At 42.6% G+C, this 19,702-nt stretch overlaps 1 pseudogene across 1 annotated transcript in view; it reads left to right on the forward strand.

Moving 5' to 3' along the window:
• The first annotated feature begins 4,727 nt into the window (after window positions 1-4,727).
• Window positions 4,728-19,702, forward strand: part of LOC143765028 (uncharacterized) — a 30,678-nt pseudogene continuing 15,703 nt past the window's right edge. Inside the window, exons 1-5 of the transcript XR_013213314.1 lie at window positions 4,728-4,809; window positions 16,916-17,072; window positions 18,535-18,726; window positions 18,810-19,016; window positions 19,101-19,212. The product of XR_013213314.1 is annotated as an uncharacterized LOC143765028 (transcript). The remainder of the gene's footprint in view (window positions 4,810-16,915; window positions 17,073-18,534; window positions 18,727-18,809; window positions 19,017-19,100; window positions 19,213-19,702) is intronic.

A 19,702-nucleotide genomic window follows, 5' to 3' on the forward strand; every position in this document is an offset into this window, starting at 1 on the left:
CGCAGATAAAATCCCGATACAAAAGATGACATCAGTCTCAAACTTCTGCAATTGCACTATGAGGAGTTATTGCATAAGTTGGGATTTCCTAAAATCATGAAAAGCTGAGACCAGCAGATCAATTCCAATTATGAGTGTGTGAGTCTGAATGTGTGTGTGTGTGTGTGTGTGTGGGGGGGGGCTGTATATGTGTGTGCCTGTGTGTAGGCAGGCATCGTCGGATGGGACTACTAGTCCCATCCGGCTATGCCTGCTACAGTGACAGCTAGCTGGATACTGTGTTCAAGTGTAAAAAAAACAAAAAAAAACACATGCACACATATACAGTACATACAGTACATACAACACACAGTAAATACTGACCATACAGCTAATCACCGAAGCCCTCAATCACCTGTAAAAAAAATTTAAAATAATAAACCAACAGCATACTCCCTGATCCGATATAATCCATTTAAAAACGAGTGTCACACGACGATCTCCCGTGGAGAGCTGTCACATTGGCAGATGGGACCGGTCCACCAGGGCTCCGGTTATACAATGACGGAAGGTATCCTTCCACACTGTATCCCTCCGCCGCTGTGAGTGCAGAGTTCATACTTTCACTTGCGGCACCGCTGCATCGTGGGACACTAGTTATTAAATGGATTACATCGGATCAGGGAGTATACTGCTGGTTTATTATTTCTAATTTTTTTTACAGGTGATCAAGGGCTTCGGGGACTAGCTGTAGGGTGAGTATGTACTGTATGTTGCATGTACTGTGTGTTGTATGTACTGTATGTCTATATGTATGTACTGTATATGTGGTTTTTTTACACTTGAACACAGTAGCCGGATGATGAACTACACACACAGCCCCGCACACACCCGCAAACCCCCGCACACACACATACACACACAGCCCCGCAGACACACACAAACACTCGCACACAGACACGCACATCTTCTCCACACACACAGTCTTCGCCTACACACACAGTATCTGCCCACACACAATTCCCCCTCACGATCTGCAGCATTATCTTAGGCACATCTGCAGCAAATCTGCAGATCTTTTTTAAACCTGCGATTTTTCTGCGGATTGGTCTGACACAATGGACGTCAATGGGTGCAGAAACGCTGCAGATCCGCAAAAAGAATTGACATGCAGCGGAAAATAAAACACTGCAAATCCGGACATTTTTTTATGCAGCATGTGCACAAAAATTCTCAATTTCCCATTGATTAACACTGCTTGTGCACTACACTGCGGATATGATGCAATTCGCGCATCCAAAAAACGCTGCGGATCCACATCTTGATCCGCAACGTGTGCACATAGCCTTAGGGTATGTGCACACATTGCAGATTTTCTTGTGGAAATTTCTGCGCAGATTCTGCATCTTTTTGCAGACAACGCAGGTAAAAATTCGATCATTTTTGATGCGGATTTGTATGTGTTTTTGAAAGCTATATATTGATCTATTATTGAACAGAAAAATAAAGAATTGTGATGTAATTTCTTGTCCAACCTCTTCATTTACATACATACACAGAAAGATAGATAGATGATAGATAAATCTATAGATAGATAATAGAGAGATAGATAGATCTATAGATAGATAGAGAATACCAAGCCCGATGTTTAGTAATAAACATAATAATATGGTACATGAGTTAAATAAAGACCCACACACAAAATCTGCATTAGTCCGGGGTCACACTTGCGAGAAACTTGCGTGAGTCTTGCACCTCAATACCGGGGACTGCCGCCGGCCCTCGAGACCAGCGTTCATCTACATAGAAATACATGCAGCTGTGCGCTCAGGTCCCGAGGGCCAGGTATTGAGGTGCGAGACTCGTGCGAGTTTTTCACAAGTGTGACCCCGGCCTTAAACGCAATATCTAATTTATTAAAAAAAATGAAAAAAAAAAATGGCGTGGGCTCCCATGCAATTTTCTGCCCCAGAGAGGGAAAGCCAGCAACTGGGGGCCGGTGTTTATGGCCTGGGAAGGTATTAATACCCATGGATCTTCCAAGGCTATGAATATCAGACCACAGCCATATATTTAGCCTTTACTGGCTATTAAAATAGTGGGACCCCCCAAAAAACGACGTGGGGTCCCCCTATAATTAATAGCCAGAAAAGGTTATGCAGACAACTGTCGGACGATATTCATATCCTAGGAAGGGACCATGGTTATTGGCCCCACTGGCTACAAACACCAGCACACAGCCGCCCCAGAAATCGCGCATTTGTAAGATGAGCCAAATCCGGCACTAAAGGTACCTTCACACGAAACGACTTTACAACGAGAACGACAACGATCCGTGACGTTGCAGCGTCCTGGCTAGCGATATCGTTGTGTTTGACACGCAGCAGCGATCAGGATCCTGCTGTGATATCGCTGGTCGTTGAATAAAGTTCAGAACTTTATTTGGTCGTCAGACCGGCGTGTATCGTCAGGTTTGACACCAAAAGCAACGATACCAGCGATGTTTTACGCTGGTAACCAGGGTAAATATCGGGTTACTAAGCGCAGGGCCGCGCTTAGTAACCCGATGTTTACCCTTGTTACCAGCGTAAAAGTAAAAAAAACAAACAGTACATACTCACCTGCGCGTCCCCTGCAGTCCGCTTCCTGCTCTGACTGAGCGCCGGCCCTAAAGTGAAAGTAAAAGCACAGCGGTGATGTCACCGCTCTGCTGTTAGGGCCGGCGCTCACACAGTACAGGAAGCGGACGCCGGGGGACGCGCAGGTGAGCATGTACTGTTTGTTATTTTTACTTTTACTCTGGTAACCAGGGTAAACATCGGGTTACTAAGCGCGGCCCTGCGCTTAGCAACCCGATGTTTACCCTGGTTACCCGGGGACCTCGGCATCGTTGGTCGCTGGAGAGCGGTCTGTGTGACAGCTCTCCAGCGACCAAACAGCGAAGCTGCAGCGATCGGCATAGTTGTCGCTATCGCTGCAGCGTCGCTTCGTGTGAAGGTACCTTTAGCCTCTCTCTTTCCACTGCCCTGTAGTGGTGGCATATGGGGTAATAAGGGGTTAATGTCACCTTTGTATTGTAAGGTGACATCAAGCTGGCTTAGTAATGGAGAGGTGTCAATATGACACCTATCCATTACTAATCCTAAAGTTTGTAAAGGGTTAAATAAAACACACATGCAGAATAAAGTATTTCAATGAAATAAAACAACACACAGTTTTGCCATCTTTATTGTTTGGCCAATCCATGCGACGCCTTTGATCTCCTGAAAAAAATGTAAAATAATAAACCAACACAAATACTCCCTGTCCGACGCAGTCCATTTAATAACGAGTGTCCCACGACCATCTCCCCTATAGAACTGTCACATCCGGAGTTGTGACTGCTCTATATTCCCTCCCGTGACACACTGACAGGAGACAATGGCTCCTGCAGTGTTATCACAGAGGGTTCAATGGGCTCTCAGTTAACGGCACTGCTGTGTGAGAATTTTCCCTCCCAGCAGTGCCGCACGTGACAGTATGAACTATACTGTACTCACAGCGGCAGAGGGATACAGTGCGGAAGGATACCTTCCGTTATTGTATCCCGGAGCCCCTGTAGAGCGGTCGCATCTGCCGCTGTGACAGCTCTCCACGGGAGATCGTCGTGGGACACTCGTTATTAATTGGACTACATCAGATCAGGGAGTACACTGTTGTTTTTTTACTTTAATTCTTTTCCAGGTGATCGAGGGCTTCAGGGAATAGGTGATTGGTGAGTGTGTACTGTATGTTGTACATACTGTATGTGTACGTGTTTTTTTTTTACACTTGAACACAGTAGCTGGATGATAAGACTACTACTGTCCCATCATCCGGCTAGCTGTCACTGTAGCAGGCATAGCCGGATGGGACTAGAATTCCTATCGGACAATGCCTGCCTACATGCAGCCCCGCAGACCCCCCACACAGACACAGCCCCGCAGACACAAACACCCGCACACAAGACACACACACAGTCTCTGCCCACACTCTTCCCCTTCCCGATCTGCAGCGTTTCTCGCACCCAACTCCACAGCAAAGCCGCAGTTCCTGTGGTTTTGCTGCAGATTTGACTGAATCAATGGAAGTCAATGGGTGCAGAAACGCTGCAGATCCACAAAAAGAATTGACATGGTCCTTTTTTTAATCTGCTGTGTTTTCCGTGCATATTTTTCCGCACCATTAGCACAGCATTTGTTCCCATTGATTTACATTGTACTGTAAATCACTTGCGGATCTGCAGCGTTTCTGCGTGGAAAAAAACGCTGCAGATCCTGCAACGTGTGCACATAGCCTTAGTCAGCGCATGTGATTGAGGGGACATGTAAATGGTTACTAGACAGCACCTCGTCACATTGTGGTAGAAAACAGCATAGAAAGCAAGGCTTGTACGTCACTAATGTCTCACCAACCAACTCTTTTATTTCTTGTCCTGCTGCTCAGTCCCAACAGTGACGCTCAGCCTGCTCCCTGTGGACTACAAGAAAATGGCCGCCGCCCTCCTGCCGCATCACAATATGTCGCTCGTTTCGCAGCATTTTCTGGAAAGGACACCCTTCAGCCACAGTCTCAATGCAGTGGATGAGTGCGGCTCTGTTGGCGGATACATGACACACATCCCGCTTGCTCAGAAACCAGGAGTGCACTTGCGGTTCACATGAGGTAAAAGCAAAACGTTAGCTGGAACGCATACACCGGAAGTTGCTGGTGACAGATTCCGAGTGAGGAGGCGGAAAGACGAACAGGACATTATTGTGACTGGCAGAAGTTAATGGCATTTCTGTGAAGCTGTCACCCTGTCACATTATGGTATGCCGTGCTTGGCTTGTATTGGCTTATTGTATTTACTGCATGTAGGTGACCAGGAAATCTAGAATTGACGTATATAGGTACAATGTGCATATCATGTAGGACAATGATGGGAGATGGTGTGGTCCCCACATCACTGTGACATTGTCCTCTTCATGAGTGGATTGTTGTGGGGGCTGGTGACAGTCTCGGGGTAGAATCCGTAACTGTAGGGGGTTGTTCACACTCTGCGTTTTCCAATAGCAGCAAAGTGAATGGGATTTCTGAAACCTTATGCACATTATGCCTTTTTTCCTTGCAGATTTAAGCCATCAATATGTTGGTTTTTTTTTTACAATCTGCAGCAGGTCAGTTTTTTCAGAGTTTTTGCAGCATTTTCACCCATTCATGGGATAAAACAAGTAAAGATGTGCGCACTTTATGGAGCATTTTTCCCACCAACACTGTGTTTTGCTGCAAATTGTCCACACGTGTGGCTTTATTCAGAGGTCGGTTTCACAAGTACATCTTCTGTCTATAGGTTTCACGGATAGAACCTGATCCTCTAATATATGGAGCGGATCACTTGTCAGGTTTTTTTTTCTCGACCTGTGTGGTCACAAAAATCACGGCGACGTGTCCATTTTAATGTCAGATCACGGATCAAAACTGCCCATGCAAGTCTATGGGTCTGTGAAAATCGCTGACAGCACACAAATGGCATCAGTCAGTGCACTGGGCGTCATTAATGTTGTAAGAGTATGGTCACATACTGCTGCATTTTTTCTAAATTGCAAATAAGATTCTGCTTTTTACAGTAGCAGCAAAAGCTTTGTGTTTTTCAAAAATCTCCCGCACACGCTTGTTTTAACCCCTGTACCTCCAAGGGTGGTTTGCACGTTAACCCCTTCACCCCCGGAGCTTTTTCCGAGTTTTCGTTTTTCGCTCCCCTCCTTCCCAGAACCATAACTTTTTAATTTTTCCGTCAATATGGCCATGTGAGGGCTTATTTTTTGCGGGACGAGATGTACTTTTGATGATACCATTGGTTTTACCATGCCGTGTAACAGAAGACGGGAAAAAAATTCCAAGTGTGATGAAATTGCAAAAAAAGTGCAATCTCACACTTGTTTTTTGTTTGGCTTTTTTGCTTGGTTCACCAAATGCTAAAACTAACCTGCCATTATGATTCTACAGGTCATTACGAGTTCATAGACACCTAACATGTCTAGGTTATTTTTTATCTAAGTGGTGGAAAAAAATTCCAAAGTTTGCAAAAGAAAAAAAAACAAATTGGGCGATTTTCCGATACCCGTAGCGTCTCCAATTTTCGTGATCTGGGGTCAGGTGAGGGCTTATTTTTTGCGTGCCAAGCTGGCGTTTTTAATGATACCATTTTGGTGTAGATACGTTCCTTTGATAGCCCGTTATTGCATTTCAATGCAATGTCGCGGCAACCAAAAAAACGTAATTTTGGCGTTTTGATTTTTTTTCTCGCTACGCCATTTAGCGGTCAGGTTAATCCTTTGTTTTTATTGATAGATCGGGCGATTCTGAACGTGGCGATACCAAATATGTGTAGGCTTGTTTTTTTTTTTTTGTTTTATTTTGATTGGGGCGAAAGGGGGGTGATTTAAACTTTTATATATTTTTTTTTTTTTTTAATATTTTTAAACACTTTTTTTTTAAATTTTGGCATGCTTCAATAGCCTCCATAGGAGGCTAGAAGCATGCACAACTCGATCGGCTCTGCTACATAGAGGTGAAGTACAGATCAGATCACCTCTATGTAGCAGAAATGGTGGTGTACTTTGAACGCCGACCACAGGGTGGCGCTCAAAGCAATCGGCCATCAACAACCATAGAGGTCTCAAGGAGACCTCTGGTAGTTATGGCAATGCACCGCTGACCCCCGATCATGTGACGGGGGTTAGCGGTGTGAGCACTTCTGGCCGCGCGGCCGGGAGCGCTAGTTAAATGCCGCTGTCAGCGCTTGACGGCGGCATTTAACTAGTTAATGGGCGCGGGCGGATCGCGATTCCGCTCGCGCTCATTGCGCGCACATGTCAGCTGTACAAAACAGCTGACATGTCGCGGCTTTAAGGTGGGGTCACCGCCGGAGCCCACCTTAAAGCAGGGGATCTGCCAGCTGACGTACTATTCCGTCAGCTGGCAGAAAGGGGTTAATGACCGGGCCAATTTTTACAATTCTGACCACTGTCCTTTTATGAGGTTATAACTCTGGAACGCTTCAAGGGATCCCGGTGATTCTGACATTGTTTTCTCGTGACATATGGTACTTCATGATAGTGGTAAAATTTCCTTGATATTACTTGAGTTTATTTGAGGAAAAAAATAGAAATTTGGCAAAAATTTCCAACTTTGAGTTTTCGTGCCCTTAAATCACAGAGATACAGTACAGACCAAAAGTTTGGACACACCTTCTCATTTAAAGATTTTTCTGTATTTTCATGACTATGAAAATTGTACATTCACACTGAAGGCATCAAAACTATGAATTAACACATGTGGAATTATATACTTAACAAAAAAGTGTGAAACAACTGAAAACATGCCTTATATTCTAGGTTCTTCAAAGTAGCCACCTTTTGCTTTGATGACTGCTTTTCACACGCTGGTCTAATCACTGGGTGGCGGGTGGAGGTTTCAGCATAGGACTGAGACAGGAGTCAGGGTCAGGCCTGGCGGCCCAGACAAGCACACCATCAGTGTAAATTCTGGGAGAGGGACAGACAGGGTTTTCCCTAGTCTGAGGGATATCGCAGGGGCCCGGTTAATCAGCTGGAGTCTACCCAGTACCCGCATGACAGCTAGACCACAGAGTGAAGGCGAAAGGGCCAACAAGTGCTAAGCATCTCTGGGAACTCCTTCAAGATTGTTGGAAGACCATTCCCAGTGACTACCTCTTGAAGCTCATCAAGAGAATGCCAAGCGTGTGAAAAGCAGTCATCAAAGCAAAAGGTGGCTACTTTGAAGAACCTAGAATATAAGGCATGTTTTCAGTTGTTTCACACTTTTTTGTTAAGTGTATAATTCCACATGTGTTAATTCATAGTTTTGATGCCTTCAGTGTGAATGTACAATTTTCATAGTCATGAAAATACAGAAAAATCTTTAAATGAGAAGATGTGTCTAAACTTTTGGTCTGTACTGTATGTCACACAAAATACTCAATAAGTAACATTTCCCACATGACTACTTTACATCAGCACAATTTTGGAACCAACATTTTTTTTTGTTTTTATCGAGTTATAAGGGTTAAAAGTTGACCAGCAATTTCTCATTTTTACAACACCATTTTTTTTAGGGACCACATCACATTTGAAGTCACTTTCAGGGGTCTATATGATAGAAAATACCCTAGTGTGACACCATTCTAAAAACTGCACCCCTCAAGGTGCTCAAAATCACATTCAAGAAGTTTATTAACCCTTCAGGTGTTTCAGAGGAATTTTTGGAATGTTTAAAAAAAATGAACATTTACCGTAACTTTTTTTCACGAAAAATTTACTTCAGATCCAATTTGTTTTATTTTACCAAGGGTAACAGGAGGAATTGGACCCCAAAGTTGTTGTCCAATTTGTTTTGAGTACGCTGATACCCCATATGTGGGGGGTAAACCACTGTTTTGGCGCATGGCAGAGCTCAGAAGGGAAGGAGCGCCATTTGACTTTTCAATGCACAATTGGCTGAAATTGAGATGGGACACCATGTCTCGTTTGGAGAGCCCCTAATGTGCCTAAACAATGAACCCCCCCCCCAAAAAAAAAAAAAAGTACCCCATTTTGGAAAGGAGACCTCCTAAGGAACTTATCTAGATGTGTGGTGAGCACTTTGAACCCCCAAGTGCTTCACATATGTTTATAATGTAGAGCCGTGAAAATTAAAAAAATAATTTTTTTCCTCAAAAATGATCTTTTAGCCCCCAATTTTGTTTTTTTTCCCAAGGGTATCTGGAGAAATTGGACCCCAAAAGTTGTTGTGCAATTTGTCCTGAGTACGCTGATACCCCATATGTGGGAGAAAAGTACCCCATATGAGGGAGAAAAGTACTGTTTGGGCGCATGGCAGAGCTCGGAAGGGAAAAAGTGGCGTTTTGGAATGCAGACTTTGATGGAATGGTCTGCGGGCTTCATGTTGCGTTTGCAGAGCCCCTGATGTACTTATACCAGTAGAAGCCCCCCACAAGTAACCCCATATTGGAAACTAGACCCCCCCAAGGAGCTTATCTAGATGTGTTGTGAGAACTTTGAACCCCCAAGTGTTTCACTAAAGTTTATAACGCAGAGCCGTGAAAATAAAAAATCTTTTTTTCCCACAAAAATGATTTTTTAGCCTCCAGTTTTGTATTTTCCCAAGGGTAACAGGAGAAATTGGACCCCAAAAGTTGTTGTCCAATTTGTCCTGAGTAGGCTGATACCCCATATCTGGGGGTAAACCACTGTTTGGGTGCACGGCAGAACTCGGAAGGGAAGGAGCACCATTTTACTTTTTCAACACAGAATTGTTTGGATTGAGATCGGACGTCATGTTGCGTTTGCAGAGCCCCTGGTGTGCCTAAACAGTGGAAACCTCCCAATTCTAACTCCAACCCTAACCCCAACACACCCCTAACCCCAACACACCCCTAACCCCAACACACCCCTAATCCCAACCCTAACCACACCCCTAAACCGAACACACACCCCTTACCCCAACACACCCCTAACCCTAAGGCCAGCCTCACACTAGCGAGTTTTAGGGACGTATGAGCGCATAAACTACGTCCGTAAAATACGCATTATACACGGCCCAATGATTCTCTATGGCCCAGCTCCTATCTGCCGTATATTACGCATCCATAATATACGGTCCTGTACGGCCGTAGAAAATCGCAGCATGCTGCGTTTGTCACCGTATTGCGCAAAAAAATCGCCAGTGAGTCTATGGGGGCGAGAAAAATACGGATTCCACACGGACCAGCAGTGTGACTTGCGAGAAATACGCAGCGGTGTTAGTGAAAAGCCGGTAATTCAATTGCCGGCTTTTCATTTCTCCTTCACAAACCCGACATGATATGAGACATGGTTTACATAGAGTAAACCATCTCATATCCCTTTTTTTTTTGCATATTCCACACTACTAATGTTAGTAGTGTGTATGTGCAAAATTTGGGCGCTGTAGCTGCTAAAATAAAGGGTTAAATGGCGGAAAAAATTGGCGTGGGCTCCCGCGTAATTTTCTCCGCCAGAGTGGTAAAGCTAGTGACTGAGGGCAGATATTAATAGCCTAGAGAGGGTCCATGGTTATTGGCCCCCCTGGCTACAAACATCTGCCCCCAGCCACCCCAGAAAAGGCACATCTGGAAGATGCGCCTATTCTGGCACTTGGCCACGCTCTTCCCACTCCCGTGTAGCGGTGGGATATGGGGTAATGAAGGGTTAATGTCACCTTGCTTTTGGAAGGTGACATTAAGCCAGATTAATAATGGAGAGGCATCAATTATGACACCTATCCATTATTAATCCAATTGTATGAAAGGGTTAAAAAAACACACACATTTTTAAAAAGTATTTTAATGAAATAAACACACAGGTTGTTTTAATATTTTATTGCTCTCTCAATCCACCTGAAGACCCTCGCTCTGAAAAATAATAAACCAACAATATACATACCTTCAGATGATTTGTCACGTCCCACGAAGTAAATCCATCTGAAGGGGTTAAATCATTTTACAGCCAGGAGCTGTGCTAACTTGGAAAAGTTCCCACGCTCGAGTTCATATGAGGACATCCAGCAGAGGGCGCATCACCGCGACTCAAGGTAAGTACAGATCATCCTGCTTTCCTTTCAGTACCCAGGGGTTTACAGGCACGAGCGAGTGCTTTAGCACAGCTCCTGGCTGTAAAATGATTTAACCCCTTCAGATGGATTTACTTCGTGGGACGTGACAGATCATCTGAAGGTATGTATATTGTTGGTTTATTATTTGGGCTTGAAAAAGGCTCAGTGTGAGCCGAAACGTCGCGCAGTGATGTGGGTCGATTAAACTTCACAAGTTTTTTCACTTTGAATCCTTGGAGTGCTGCCTTCTTTTTTTGCTACTTGGTATACATGTTGGATAGATGTGTGGAATATATATATATATATATATATATATATACACACACACACACACACAAACATGGTACCACCGAAAACGTCATCTTGTCCCACAAAAAACGAGCCACCATACAGCATCATCAGCAAAAAAATTAAAAAGTTATAGCCCTCAGAATAAAGCGATGCAAAAATAATTATTTTTTCTATAAAATAGTTTTTATTGTATAAAAGCGCCAAAACATAAAAACATGATATAAATGAGGTATCGCTGTAATCGTACTGATCCGAAGAATAAAACTGCTTTATCAATTTTACCAAACGCAGAACGGTATAAAAGCCCCCCCCCCCCCCAAAAAAAAAAGAAATTCACGAATTGCTGGTTTTTGTTCATTCTGCCTAACAAAAATCGGAATAAAAAGCGATCAAAAAATATCATGTGCCCGAAATTGGTACCAACAAAAACATCAACTTGTACAGCAAAAATCAAAACCTCACATGACTGTGGACCAAAATATGGAAAAATTAAAGCTCTCAGAATGTGGTAACCCCCAAAATATTTTTTGCAATAAAAAGCGTCTTTTAGCGTGTGACAGCTGCCAAACATAAAAACCTGCTATAAATAGTAAATCAAGCCCCCCTTTATCACCGCCTTAGTTAGGGAAAAATAATAAAATAAAAAAAGTATTTATTCCCATTTTCCCATTAGGGTTAGGGCTGGGGCTAAAGTTGGTGTTAGGGTTTGTATTACGGTTGGGTTAGGGGCATGTCAGGATTAGGGGTATGGTTAGGGTTGGTATTAGGCCGGCCTCACACTCAGCGTATGTAAATACGGTCCGTTTTTTACGGCCGTAATACGCAGAAAAGTCCCCAAAATAGTGATCCGTATGTCATCCGTAGGCAGGGTGTGTCAGCGTATTTTGCGCATGGCATCCTCCGTATGTAATCCGTATGGCATCCGTACTGCCCAGTCTCAGGCTTGAAAAAGGCTCAGTGTGAGCCGAAACGTCGCGCAGTGATGTGGGTCGATTAATCTTCGCAAGTTTTTTCACTTTGAATCCTTGGAGTGCTGCCTTCTTTTTTTGCTACTTGGTGTGTATATATATATATATATATATATATATATATATATACACACACACAGTTAGGTCCATATATATTTGGACACAGACAACATTTTTCTAATTTTGGTTATAGACATTACCACAATGAATTTTAAACAAAACAATTCCGATGCAGTTGAAGTTCAGACTTTCAGCTTTCATTTGGGGGTATCCACATTAAAATTGGATGAAGGGTTTAGGAGTTTCAACTCCTTAACATGTGCCTCCCTGTTTTTAAAGGGACCAAAAGTAATTGGACAGATTAAATAATTTTAAAGAAAATGTTCATTTCTAGTACTTGGTTGAAACCCCTTTGTTGGCAATGACTGCCTGAAGTCTTAAACTCATGGACATCACCAGAAGCTGTGTTTCCTCCTTTTTGATGCTCTGCCAGGCCTTCACTGCGGTGGTTTTCAGTTGCTGTTTGTTTGTGGGCCTTTCTGTCTGAAGTTTCGTCTTTAACAAGTGAAATGCATGCTCAATTGGGTTGAGATCAGGTGACTGACTTGGCCATTCAAGAATATTCCACTTCTTTGCTTTAATAAACTCTTGGGTTGCTTTGTCTTTATGTTTTGAGTCGTTGTCCATCTGTAATATGAAATGACGACCAATCAGTTTAGCTGCATTTGGCTGGATCTGAGCACACAGTATGGCTCTGAATACCTCAGAATTCATTCGGCTGATTCTGTCCTGTGTCACATCATCAATAAACACTAGTGACCCAGTGCCACTGGCAGCCATGCATGCCCAAGCCATCACACTGCCTCCACCGTGTTTTGCAGATGAGGTGGTATGCTTTGGATCATGAGCTGTACCACTCCTTCGCCATACTTTTCTCTTTCCATCATTCTGGTAGAGGATGATCTCGGTTTCATCTGTCCAAAGAATGTTCTTCCAGAACTGTGCTGGCTTTTTTAGTTGTTTTTTTTTAGCAAAGTCCAGTCTAGCCTTTTTATTCTTGATGCTTATGAGTGGCTTGCACCGTGCAGTGAACCCTCTGTATTTACTTTCATGCAGTTTTCTCTTTATAGTAGATTTGGATATTGATACGCCGACTTCCTGGAGAGTGTTGTTCACTTGTTTGGCTGTTGTGAAGAAGTTTCTCTTCACCATGGAGATTATTCTGCGATCATCCTCCACTGTTGTCTTACGTGGGCGCTCAGGTCTTTTTGCATTGATGAGTTCACCAGTGCTTTCTTTCTTTCTCCGGATGCACCAAACTGTAGATTTTGCCACTCCTAATATTGTAGCAATTTCTCGGATGTTTTTTTTTTCTGTTTTCGCAGCTTAAGGATGGCTTGTTTCACCTGCATGGAGAGCTCCTTTGACCGCATGTTTACTTCACAGCAAAACCTTCCAAATGCAAGCACCACACCTCAAATCAACTCCAGGCCTTTTATCTGCTTAATTTAGAATGGCATAACGAAGGGACTGCCCACACCTGTCCATGAAATAGCCTTGGAGTCAATTGTCCAATTACTTTTGGTCCCTTTAAAAACAGGGTGGCACTTGTTAAAGAGCTGAAACTCCTAAACCCTTCATCCAATTTTAACATGGATACCCTCAAATGAAAGCTGAAAGTCTGAACTTCAACTGCATCTGAATTGTTTTGCTTAAAATTCATTGTGGTAATGTCTATAACCAAAATTAGAAAAATGTCGTCTCTGTACAAATATATATGGACCTAACTGTATATATATATATATATATATATATATATATATATATATATATATATATATATACCAAGTAGCAAAAAAAGAAGGCAGCACTCCAAGGATTCAAAGTGAAAAAACTTGCGAAGATTAATCGACCCACATCACTGCGCGACGTTTCGGCTCACACTGAGCCTTTTTCAAGCCTGAGACTGGGCAGTACGGATGCCATACGGATTACATAATATAATATAATATATTATTATATATATATATATTATATATATATACACTCACCGGCCACTTTATTAGGTACACCATGCTAGTAACGGGTTGGACCCCCTTTTGCCTTCAGAACTGCCTCAATTCTTCGTGGCATAGATTCAACAAGGTGCTGGAAGCATTCCTCAGAGATTTTGGTCCATATTGACATGATGGCATCACACAGTTGCCGCAGATTTGTCGGCTGCACATCCCAAAGATGCTCCATACAAGGCAGGATGGATCCATGCTTTCATGTTGTTTACGCCAAATTCTGACCCTACCATCCGAATGTCGCAGCAGAAATCGAGACTCATCAGACCAAGCAACGTTTTTCCAATCTTCTACTGTCCAATTTCGATGAGCTTGTACAAATTGTAGCCTCAGTTTCCTGTTCTTAGCTGAAAGGAGTGGTACCCGGTGTGGTCTTCTGCTGCTGTAGCCCATCTGCCTCAAAGTTCGACGCACTGTGCGTTCAGAGATGCTCTTAGGCCTACCTTGGTTGTAACGGGTGGCGATTTGAGTCACTGTTGCCTTTCTATCAGCTCGAACCAGTCTGCCCATTCTCCTCTGACCTCTGGCATCAACAAGGCATTTCCGCCCACAGAACTGCCGCTCACTGGATTTTTTTTCTTTTTCGGACCATTCTCTGTAAACCCTAGAGATGGTTGTGCGTGAAAATCCCAGTAGATCAGCAGTTTTTGAAATACTCAGACCAGCCCTTCTGGCACCAACAACCATGCCACGTTCAAAGGCACTCAAATCACCTTTCTTCCCCATACCGATGCTCGGTTTGAACTGCAGGAGATTGTCTTGACCATGTCTACATGCCTAAATGCACTGAGTTGCCGCCATGTGATTGGCTGATTAGAAATTAAGTGTTAACAAGAAGTTGGACAGGTGTACCTAATAAAGTGGCCAGTGAGTGTATATATATATATATATATATATATAGTATTTTTTATTTTTTTTTTACTTTGTCCCAGGGTGGGACATCATGCTATAGTGTCGCTGATCTTACACTTTGCACAGCACTGTGTCAGATCAGCGATCTGACAGGCTGTGCTGCAGGCTTGCCAGCGCCTGCTCTCTGCAGGACCCGGAAGGCCCCCCGCGGCAATCTTGGATCCGGGGCCTGGAGGGAGGAGGACGGAGGAGACGCTTGGAACGTGATCGCGTTGTTCCGAGGGTCTCAGGGAAGCACGCAGGGAGCCCCCTCCTCGCGCAATGCTTCCCTATGCCGCCGGAACGCTGCGATCATGTTTGATTGCAGTGTTCCGGGGCTTAATGTGCCGGGAGCGGTCCGTAATGAAAATTTGATCCATCCCGTTGATGGGAATCTGACAATTTTTTATTTTTGCATATAAGAAAAATCTCTGATATCTAAATGAGGCTTTAGGAAGAAATCTCTTTTCATAAAGATTATAAAGAATGTTTATTTGGTTCTGGGCGACCACTTATGTATTATATTCAGTTTCTCAAGGTAGACTATTCGCATTGTTTTGGAGTTTTGTTGACATGTCAGTTAGTACATAGGACCCAGAAAGGAAAGGAGATATAACCAAAATAATCAATTACAGTACTTCATTAGCCATGATGGTACCAAAATTGATAAAGTATATAAAAATAAAATAATGTTAAGCGGATGATAAAGAGAGGAAAATACAGTAACAATGTAACACCGATCAACCAACCGCTGCACGATCAGCTCTATCCTCACCTACTGTATTCTCACCCATCCCTTGTAGATTGTGAGCCCTCGCGGGCAGGGTCCTCACTCCTCCTGTACCAGTTATGACTTGTATTGTTCAAGATTATTGTACTTGTTTTTATTATGTATACCCCTCCTCACTTGTAAAGCGCCATGGAATAAATGGCGCTATAACAATAAATAATAATAATAATAATAATGAATTGTACAATAAAGAGGGGAGTATACTGAAATAGTGGGCAGAATAATCCAAAGACCAGTGGAAAATGCTAGTGTATGTATAGTAAGGTTATAACTTACAAATCAAGTCACAGGATATAATAATTCCAAATGACAAATATTAATTCATATATTGTGACAATAATGAATACCAATTCATAAAATATAACACTAATGAATTAGTCATTTAATTTGCAAGTAATATAGTGTTCATATATTGTAACAATCAATATCAATTAATAAATTATAACAATAAGGAGTCATTTCATGTGTAAATAAGTGGTCATATAATATTACAATAATGAATATCAATTCATAAACTATAACAATAATGGGTCATTTAATGTGTAAATAATATAGTTTTAATGATATAATAAATATCAGCATCAATTGTACTGAGAAAGAGACTCATATATGCAGAATAACAGCTGTAAGTATTATTCAAAGTATAGCACCTGCTGCCATGGCAGTGTAATGAATGCCAGTCTCCCCCAACCTGGACAGGAACTCAGGTATTTTTAATGGTGAGAAAGTGGGGCTGATGGCGTGGGCTCCTGATTGACAGCAGTAGGTGTGATGGGTGCCTTCAGCAGACTTCCATTTACCATGGCGACTCATCAGAACTTTGCAATCACGATGTGGAAATTGGAGGAAGGTGCCCAATGGTCCGCATAAATACGGCTGTTTAGCGATTGACAGCAGCATATGAGGGGTTAACAGCTGAATAACTGATCTACTGCAGGCTCAGTTTGTACTTGCAGGAAAACAAACATACTTCCATTAAGTGCTTCCCAACCTACATGTAGGTTACACGTTGGGAAGGGGTTAATGAATACGCTTTTCTTGTGCAAGCTACAAACTACATGCAAATATTGTATTTATTTATTTATTTACAATTCTATAAACCTTTTTGTTGATTAAATATTTCCTTTAGGCATAGTTATTTAGGCAAGTTATTTGCGCATTTCTCAGTTGGACAAATGTGGTGACTAGAGTTGGAGTTACATTGTGCAGAACATCTTTAAGTAGATTTTTATCAGTGATGAATTTGATTTTTATATAACGTGTTCTCTAGGTAGCGCTATGAAGTCACATGAAAACTTCATCCTGTTGTCCGAAAAAGGCTCTTATATGCATTACCCTACAGAAAAACTAAGGACGGGCAATGAAAATAATAGTTACACGACTGAAATATTGAACCTCACTCTGGAAATCATCTGCGTGCTGACTGGAGAGGTGAGGGATTGTGGATTACGTTACCTGACCATTTTGAAAGAGGATCCTTTACCAAATGTTTCAATTAAACATTTTTTTTTTTAATTTCCATTTTCCCCCTACGTTGCAGAGATAATAGTGTTTGGCAGCTAAACAGTTATTTTTGTTTTTGTCAAGTGGGCATCACCAGAGAGCTTTCACTGGGGGGCATGTACCATTTCCTCTTTCTAATGCTGACCAGTAATAAGCAGCCAGCAACACACTGAGGAAAAGAGAACCTCTCCACATTAGCATCGACAAACAGTCTGCTCTCCTCGCTGCAGAGTGCTGACATGCTCCAGCACCACAGAGCTGTCACATTGTGGAAGGATCATCTTTATTCTCATTTGCAAAAGGAAAGACTAGAAGCAATGGGATGAAACTGAATGGGAAGAGACACAGATTAGATATTAGAAAAAAACTTTTTGACAGTTAGGGTGATCAATGAGTAGAACAGGCTGCCACAAGAGGTGTTGAGTTCTCCTTCAATGGAAGTTTTCAAACAGAAACTGGACAGACATCTGGCTGGGATGATTTAGTGAATCCTGCTTTGAGCAGGGGGTTGGACCAGATGACCCAGGAGGTCCCTTCCAACTCTTAACATTCTATGATTGTAGGATTGACTGAAATATGAGAGCTGAAAGTGGTCATTGTGGGGGAGGGGCAGTACAGCAGAGTTGATTCTCATTAAAAACACTTCTTGTAGGGTGCTTTATTGGCAGAACAATACAGATTAGCATCGCCAAAGCAAGTGTAGTGCTATTAACTCTGTTATACTCCACCGCCCCAACTCACCTACTGAATGCAGTATCATTATTTCACACTGAGCCTGTTCTAGGCTATAGCGGGGGCGTGTTCTTTTTCACTTGTATGTGGACGACTACTTATGATTGGCAGTGCTAATAGGTCTATGAGACTAGAGCTACTACAAGTTTTTGTTATGAGACTAAACGCTGCAGTACTGCCCCTTCCCCACCATGCTGACCGCTTTCAGCTCTCATCTCTTTCAGTCAATCACACTGAGCTCTGCTGTGCTCCCGCTCAACATCACATTGGAGTGAGAAGAGCAAGACTCCTAATGCTATAGTGGGGGCGTGTTCTTTTTTAATTGTTGTGTTGCTGCCTTTTATGATTGGTCAGTGTTAGAGGAAGAAGTACACACAGAAATCTCCCTGGTAATGCCCACTTGAACTTAAAAAAAAAAGTGAACTGTTTAGGATACCAAATAATTTGACTGCTATTATCTCCGCAACACAGAGGTGAAACGGTTTAAAAAAAAAAAACACATGTTTTATCCCAAAGTGCCTATTACATTGTGTGTACAGTAAAACATTCAGGGACAGTCCTTTTCAACTTGTTACTAAAATTAAGACCGAACTGGTTAAGTGAAGGCTTGTGGACTTGTATTAAATGACATAAATTCAATGATCGTTCTTATGCACAGGATTGCACAGTAGTGAATAAAACCACTGGGGAGTGTGTGACCCCCAGCAATCAACACCATAGCACGGCAGGATGGGGTATGACCCAGAGCTCTATTATGATGCCGTCGCCTTATTCACTGATACCTGAGAGATACAATGATCAGAAGATCCTGGACCTCACCAAGAAAATCATTGAGCTGCTGACTGGAGAGGTGAGCGCTGCTGGGAATACTGGGACATTATACAGTAACACAAGGTATGATGTGTCTGGATGATGACTGTATCATTGTGTCAGGTTCCTATAAGATGCGATGATGTCACTGTCCATTTCTCCATGGAGGAGTGGGAGTATATAGAAGGACACAAGGATCTGTACAAGGATGTCATGATGGAGGACCACCAGCCTCCAACATCACAGAGTAAGAGAAATCCACCAGAACAAGGTCTCAGTCCCCTGTATTCCCAGGATTGTTCGGAGGAAATTGTTCTACAGAATTATCAGGTATTTCCTTTAGTCGGTTAACATATTTCATCAGTAAAGGAGCTGTGTTGATTTTTCTCACTGACATCCTTCCTTTTCTGGTAGGATGAATGTCTGATTGATAAACAAGTTCAAGTAATAGATGAAGAAGAGGAAACTAATGTTGATGATGAGCAGCACTTTACAGAGGTCAAGATATTTACAGATATTAGCCCAGGTAAGTAACAACTTGAGTCACCAAGCCAATCTCATATCCTACATTCTCTGCCAGTACAAATCATTGGAAAGAAAATGTCTTGAAGTTCTAACACTATGAACTGTTTTCCCTCTGTGTACCAGATCTGGGTCTCGGCTTTTAATTCTCATGTAGTTGGGTCCTGAAAGTAACAACCATTTTAAGCATGAAATTATATTCCTGTCACAGGCATATCATTATAAAGGTTTCATCTTTCTGACCACCCTTGACCTGTGTTTAACAAGAACATGACAGCTGATACATGTTGCTCGATTCACAGGCTGCATGTATCAGACACTGACTGATTTGAGCCAGGCATGTTTGATTCTGAAACGCTGTGGTGTTTCAGAGAAAACCATAGTTTAACCCCTTCACGACATGCGCCGTACTAGTACTGCGCATGTCGTGTCTCCCCCTTTGATGTGGGCTCTGGCGGTGAGCTTACATTAAAGTCGCGGCATGTCAGCTTTTT

Source organism: Ranitomeya variabilis, chromosome 4 (assembly GCF_051348905.1).
Source record: "Ranitomeya variabilis isolate aRanVar5 chromosome 4, aRanVar5.hap1, whole genome shotgun sequence".
Lineage (NCBI taxonomy): Eukaryota > Metazoa > Chordata > Amphibia > Anura > Dendrobatidae > Ranitomeya > Ranitomeya variabilis.